The sequence below is a fragment of the Thamnophis elegans genome, chromosome 6 (genome assembly GCF_009769535.1).
Source record: "Thamnophis elegans isolate rThaEle1 chromosome 6, rThaEle1.pri, whole genome shotgun sequence".
NCBI classification, from domain to species: Eukaryota; Metazoa; Chordata; class Lepidosauria; order Squamata; family Colubridae; genus Thamnophis; species Thamnophis elegans.
The window spans coordinates 84,974,866-84,982,704 of NC_045546.1; the positions used below are offsets into that span (position 1 = coordinate 84,974,866).

At 42.1% G+C, this 7,839-nt stretch overlaps 1 pseudogene; it reads left to right on the plus strand.

Annotated features, from left to right (window-relative positions):
* The first annotated feature begins 7,432 nt into the window (after nt 1-7,432).
* On the plus strand, nt 7,433-7,532 carry LOC116510840 (annotated as a pseudogene).
* Nucleotides 7,533-7,839: the final 307 nt, after the last annotated feature.

The following is a 7,839-nucleotide window of genomic DNA, read 5'->3' on the forward strand; positions in this document are numbered from 1 at the left end:
GTCGGAACCCTGTCCAGGGTCCTCCACATCCTCCAGGGCCGACTCATAGGGCCCCTCGCTGTCGGAGTCTGGTGGCAGCTCCAACAGATTTTGCCAGGCCACAACAGTCACCCAAGTAACTTTGTGCATAAGGCAGGAGTGAAAACTCATGGTGTTCTAGCTTCCAGCCTAATACCTTAACCCCTACTATAATCTGGTTCACTAATCTGAAATTATGCATTATGTGCTAGTACCTCCTGATTCTTGCCCACCAAACATGTTTTCCAGTAAGATACCCAATGACTCATAACTAAACAAGTTAACAGTTTCAATTGTGATGGCTTTAGTTATATTATACCAGAAGTTAGTTGGAGCTCAAATCTTGTTATATACTTCCTCAAATTCTTGCTGAAGTCATTCCCTCCATGAAACCTGGAAAACCGTTAAGCTACTGCCAAGACTTAATACATATCTTGGTTTTGTTTCTTGGGTGGGACAGTTCAAGAGGCAAAGGGAAAGGAATCTTGGTTAATTAAGCTTCTGATGGGTAACAACATTCTTCAGACTTGAGTTCCACAAGGGTTTTTTAAAACTGTGCTCCATAGAACTCTAAAGTCAGTGCGGTTCTTTGAGAGACGAACAGCAAAAAAATAAACATTAAATGCAGCCAATTTTCTATTCCTATAACCCTCTCGATCAAGGATTGTGGGAATTATTTTAATGTGAAAATCTTTGAAAGCCTCTATTAAACCTCACTAAGCCTCATTTCTTCTAAATGTACTGAATAGGAATTGTATATATTATAAAAGGTTGTATAAGTTATAAATGGTATAAGTTATAAAAGGTTTGTGCTGTTTATTGGAAATGTCATTGAACCCCTCTATGGAAAAATGGCTAATTACGTTGGGGGAGTATGCTTCAATGTCTAGAATTACTTCATATTTAGAATTTATTTTGAAATTATTCTACTCTACAATACTTTAGAATACATAGATTTGTGCACATCCAAAATTGGGATTTTAGAATTTATATTCTAATTGGACACATTACCTAGATATAATTTACTGTAGTTCTTAAGGTATTATTTGTGAGTTATAGTTTTTCTCTTCATTTTTCCAATGACTTCAATTGTGTTAACTAAGTACCTTTAAAATGTAATAGACTAGATGTTTTGATTAGCAAATGGTAGGAAATATCTCGTAGTGTTATAAGCTATAGCTAAACTATAGTAATCATATGATATTTTATATATGATGGCTGTTCTGACCCCCCTTTCTCCGTCCAGGAATGAAAGCCAAAAGCCACGTAACTCAAAGGTTTCTTTTAATCAGTCCAAGCTCTTGTTGGCTGCAAGCCCAAATAAACAAAGATAATAGCTCTGGCAAAAATCCTATAACTCATAACAAAATGCAGACCCGGCTTCTCTTATCTCAAAACCACTTATCCAAGTTGGCTTCTCTCAGATTGTGAACGCAAACAGGGAATGAGAACAAGAACGTTGACTTCTGCAACCAGAGCGTGGCACCAACAGTTCCCTTTATACTCAGGAGAGGATCCCAATGAGCAACAGCTGCTCGCAATCATCTCCTGCAAGTACTCAGTTGTTCCTTCTGTCAAGTAACCCTTCGATGGGATGCATCCTGCAACAACTCACAAGTGTTTCCCTGAACACTCCCTCTGATCCAAGGCCTGGTGGCCAACCAGTCTCCCCTCGTCCTGCTCGGAGTCGACACCCTGTCCAGGGTCCTCCACCTCCTACGAGGCCGACTCATATGCCCCCTCGCTGTCGGAGTCTGGCGGCAGCTCCAACGGCTCCTGCCAAGCCATAACAGATGGCTATCGACTGTACCTGGATTCTACTGTTTATAATTGATTTGTATCTATTTTATCTACTCTAAATTTTGTTTTTCACTTTATGTTAGCTTTTTGTTTAGTCTTTTAAATAAGAAGAATAAAAAGAGTTGTGACAAGGAAAGGTTTTACATGGCTTGTACATTAAAAGAGAAAAAGAAACTGCAGGAGTGGTTGATAACAAGATCTGGCAATAGATAACAGCACGGAAGTTGAAAAAAGAGACACAGGGGGGCTAATTCCAACCATGCAAGACCAAACCTTAAAAATGGATGCATACAAGCTAGAATTTAGAAGACAGCAAGAGTCAGAAAATGCCTCCTCTACAAAGAAGCTGAAGAAACAGAAGACCTTCTACTGCAAAGTCACACAAATTAGTAACAAAGAAAGGCATGGAAAAAATTGCTAGAATGGTGCATTGGAATACCTGCAAGAAACACTACATATCTGAAAGCAAGAACAGAGGTAGCACAAAGTAGACACAGTAATAGAAAACAAAGATGCTAAAATGCTCTGGGACTTTAGATCTGAAAGAGACAAACATCTCCCATACAACACTCTAGACTTAACAATTGTGGATAAGAATAACACAACGGTCTGGATAGTGGACAATGGCACACCTGGAGGCAATAAAATAAAAGAGGAAGAACTGGAGGGATTCACAAAATACAAAGACCTGCAAATAAAAGTAGAACTATGGCATAAGAAAGCAAAGCTAGTCATAGTAATAGATGCCTTGGGTGCAACATCTGAAGCACAACTTGAACTTCATTAGCATCGCCAAAACCATCACCAGTCAACTGCAAAAGGCAGCTTGGAACAGTTTACATCCTAGAACTGTGATGGCGAACCTATGGCATGAATGCCACAGGTGGCATGTGGAGCCATTTCTGAGGGCATGCGAGGCGTTGCCCTGTCAGCTCCAGCGCACATGCGCATGCTGGCAAACTGATTTTCGGCCTTTTTTCTCCTGAAGCCTGGATAGGGTGAAAAACGGCCAAATAGGGCCCAACGGAAGTTTGGGAACAAACTTCTGGGTTATCCGTTGGGCCATTTCCCTCCCTCTGGAAGCGTCAGGAGACTTTCCAGAAGCCTCTGGAGGGCAAAAAACAGCCCAACACATTTCCCAGAAGTCCGGTGGCTTTAGTGAGGCCTGCACGCATGCGCGAGGGGGGTTGTGCACACATGCATGAGGGGAGGGCATTGCATTATGGGTGTGGGCCAGGGCTGGGTTTCAACCGGTTCGCACCAGTCCCTGCGATCCGGTTGGTCGCCGAACCCGGAAGTAAGTAACTTCCGGGAACGGCGAAGCCCCCCCCCCCGCGCTCACGCGCGCCCGCACACCCGCGCCCGCTCCTTACCCGGTTTTTTTGAATTTCACGCTTTCCACGCATGCGCAGAACGCCTGCGCGATCCTCCAGGAGCAGCTGGAGCATCGCGCAGACGCTAATACGCATGCGCGCGCCGCGTGCGTGCGCGAGGACGCCGCGTGCGTGCGCGAGGACGCCGCCGGCCTCGTTCCAACCGATCCGGTTGGAACGGGGCGAGAAACCCACCCCTGGTGTGGGCACATGTGTGCGCCCTCCCCCCCTATGCTTTTGGCATGCTTCGACAAAAAGATTAGCCACCACTGTCCTAGGACAATACCTTTAACATTATTCAACAACCTCTGCCTATCGCAGGTCCTTAGGGAAGATTCAATACGCAGACAAAAGTGGTAAATTCAATTTAAACATCTGGCTGGCTGTGTGATGAGCCATAATAGGAAAAAAAATGGACAGGTTAATCTGCATCGAAGATCAACAGCATAGCACTCACAGTCCTCATACTTTCTGCTACTGAATATTTCTAGAAGTCATTCAGGAAATTCCAAGTTCCGTGTGTCTAGATTTAGATAGATATTTAGCTTGCAAAATTAATGTTTACTGACAGGAGGTTTCGTAAAAAGTTCACAACTTTCAAAAGGAGTTTTGTTTATTTAGCCACCCGCCAATTTTATGTGAAATCATATAAGGGTGCCTATCTTGCAAAGCGACCCTGATTCTCCGAATTGTCTAGTCATCCAATTAACAAGCATCCCTCATCGCTGCTTCCTTCATGAGTTCACTGTCTAAAAGGGTTCCCAAAATAAAAAGAGACCATGAGATTGCTCAACCCTGTCCTTTTCATTAAGATAGTAAGATTGCAAGCAACACTGGGTAAGTAAAAGGGGAGGCGGTGGCATCCCAGAACAGATAAGGAGAGCAGGATTGTGAATGATGCCAATTTTTTTCTGGACAGGGGCTTAACTTTCAACATGCCAACAACTCTTCAGCTCCAATCCCTGTGCTCTCAACGACTCACTTGCTTATAAAGAAAAGTAATCAAGACCCGTAGTTACAAATCTACATGGGGAAATAGTAAGCATAATTTCTCACAGCTGCCACATCCCTTCTGCGCGTTTAAATCTGAGGCATCCTGTTAGTTTCACACTTTAAAAAAAAAAGGCTTAAGGCTTGGCTAAATGTAAAGCTAAACAAGATTTCCTACTGAGACAACAAAACTCCACGGGGGAATACTGTTTGCCCACACTGATTTCTCAGTATATTTGATTACTATAACAAAACAAACACTACAGTTGCCTCCTGTGGGAAGCCTTCACTGGTATTTATGGGAGAGCAGCATATTCTTCCAAAGTCATTTATGAAAACCCATTCAAATCTATTTACTGCATTTTTCAGAGTATAATCTTTCCCTCCCCCAAAAAAGAGGATGTAAATCTGGGTGAATCTTATACGCTGAATACAGCATTTTTGGTGTCCCGAACCCACACCCCATGGATCCCATTTTTGTGCAAAAATGGACACGCAGAGGGGTTGGGAGGTCTATAGAGTCTCCTGGGGGATGGGGAGGGTAAAATGAGTGAAAAGGGGGTCTGCTTTTCACAAAAAAGGGTGTTTTTGCCCTCCCAAGCCCCAGGAGTACTCTGCAGCCCTTCCAAACTATTTGCACATCTGGGGGTTTTTTGCAAAAAAAACAGGCCCATTTTCACAAGAAACAGGCCATTTTCCACTCATTTTTGCCCTCCCCAGCCCCCAGGAGCACTCTACAGGACTCCCAAGCGGTCTGCACACTCTGTTTTTGCAAAATGTTTTTTGCACCACATTTTCCCCAAACACCCCATGTGTCACGGTTTTTCCCTCCCTGGCCCCAGAAGCACTTTGCTGGCCTCTCAAACTCTCTGTGAAAAATGGGGCATGCAGAGGGTTTGGGAGGCCTGCAGAATACTCCCGGGGGCCAGGGAGGGCAAAACCCTTTTGTAAAAATAATTACCTCTTCGAAACCTTGGAGCGTCTTATATTCCAGTGCATCTTATAGTCTGAAAAATATGGTAGTTTGGGGAGCAAATCCATTAATTTGGAAACTACTTGTTGCGGTGGCTTCCATGGGATCTCTCTGCTTTCTTTAGAATGAAAAAAAGCAGAATCACAGCAACACGACAAAGTTGTGCTCCTTTTGGCTGCGCCTGTGAAGCAGGGGTGAAATGATCTGAAGTCTGCTACTGGTTTGCTTCACGTGTGCATGCACGCTACGCACCACCGCAGGCACTAAGAAGCCTTTTCTGAGTCTGCAAAGGTACTGTATTTTTAGGAGTATAAGACGCATCCCCCTACAAAAGGGGGTGAAAATTTGGGTGCATCTTATACACAGAATGTAGCCAAAAACTTAAGGCACGGAGGAGGTGATGGTTTGTGGCAATCCTTGCAGCCTGGAACAGTTGATTTGGGGTATTCCGGGAGGCCGATCCATCCGCCAATCAGCTGCTCATGCTGAATCAGGCTGCAATAATGTGCTGAAGCTGACCTGGCTGTTTGCTATTTGCTGCAAGGATGTGTCAGATTTTGCAGCAGCAATCACATTCAGAAAGCACACACAAGTAACTGATTCAGCAGGATTCAATAATTATAACACATTAAGTCAATATGCAATACCAAAAATTAGGTTTTCCAATGTAGCAGTTCAGCAGAGAAGTTTCATTTTCAGTTTTAATTTCAGATATCAGAACGGGATGTACAGAACAAGTCACAGCCAGGCTCCTTGCTGTCTCCTTCCTTGTTACTCACACAGCAAATATTGTTTGTTTCCAAACAGCCCTCAACTCTCACACACATGGACAGGACACTAACCAGATGAATACTATGGATGCTGGTAGGCAGAGGCAGAATTTATATCCCTTATTTTCCTCCCCAAAAACTAAGATGTATGATACTCTGGAGTATTTTATAGTCCGAAAAATATGGTAAATAGAACAGCAAGGGGGAGAACAGCTGTGCCGCACAATTTATATTCGCTAGAAAGCAGGATTTCTAGCAAATATAAATCTTGCGGCACAGCTGATTGTCACACATCTAATTGTTGGAACTTCTAAAAAACTTTTAAAAGCATTTTTTGCTACCAGTTCAAGCGAACCAGTAGCATTTTTTACTATTGGTTTGGGTGAACCGGCCTGAACTGGTAACATTTCATCCCTGCTGTGAAGTTGTGACAGAGGTAGAAAAGGTTTGGGATTTGTTTTGTCATCCTGTGATACCTCCTTTACTCATTATGATCCCCATCCCATCCCTACACTCATCTACATTGCTGCTGTTCTTCCGCATTTCAAATTGTGTGATCTGATTTCCCGTCTGAATTTAGCACAGGATTCATTAAAACACATTTTTCTGTTAAAATTTGCCAGCACTTTTATGCTTAGACCAAGTCTGCCAGATTTCTTGCATTTCAGTGTAGGGGTTTCTGGGTCTGTAACAGGCTAATTTTGAGAAAGTTTATACTATTTACAGTGACAGTAGCCCTAGCTAGTGGGAAGAAATTGTGCCAAATTTCGGACAAGTTGTGCAAAGACAAGAAGGATTTCCAAAGAATAAGGGTACACTTTCTGAATGTGGTGAAACTGATTGTCAGAGCTAAAAATACACATCACCATATGCGCAGAAGAATAAAAAAAAATCGAAATGTTTCTTTGGTGCAGTTAGAAAAATAATTAAATGCCTGTAACATGTAAGACAAGGAGTTCATGAACTCCTAAGAAAATCCCCAAGAGATTATGTTTTTATCCAAGATACTTTTTTCCACTGAACGTAAGCACACTTTTAATTTGGTTTATTGATTGATTGATTGATTGATTGATTGATTGATTGATTGATTGATATAGCAGCAACCTCACATTCATGGCTCTGGACGGCTTACCATACAATAGATAGATAGGTAGGTAGGTAGGTAGGTAGGTAGGTAGGTAGGTAGGTAGGTAGATAGATAGATAGATAGACGATAGATAGATAGATAGATAGATAGATAGATAGATAGATAGATAGATAGATAGATAGATAGATAGATAGATAAATAAATAACAAATAAAATATACAATATGAAATAAAGAGCAGCTGAGCACCATAATTATCAACAAAACTGGCATGTTCTAACACACTTATCAGTCTCACCTCAGAGTCACCTGAAACACACACACACACACACACACACACACACACACACACACACTCTTATAAACCCCCCAAGTGACCTCAAGAGCTCTTAGTGAGCTAACTTCAAAAAAATACAATCCCCTCTGCTCTCTTTGGCAGCACATATACTAAAATTGGAACGATACAGAGAAGATGAGCATGGCCCCTGCACAAGGATGACACTCCATATTTTTGTACACTTATAGAGACTAATTTGATTCTGAACTCAATAACAGCAACAAGATTGTTGGTGGCGCAGTACTGGAAGAAGGAAGAATTGCCTACTATTCAAGAATGGGCGTTAAAAGTAGTAAATTTAGCAGAGATGGCCAAAATCTCAGCATATCTGGAAGGGCCATTCAGATGAGAAATATAAGTTGAAATGGGGAAGATGGATTGATTGCATTCAAAATGAATATCGGACTAAGGAATTTCAATTAGCTTATGAATGAACAAGGAATGTTATAATTTATCTAAATTTAATTTAACAAAAGGGGAGTTAAAAGTACAA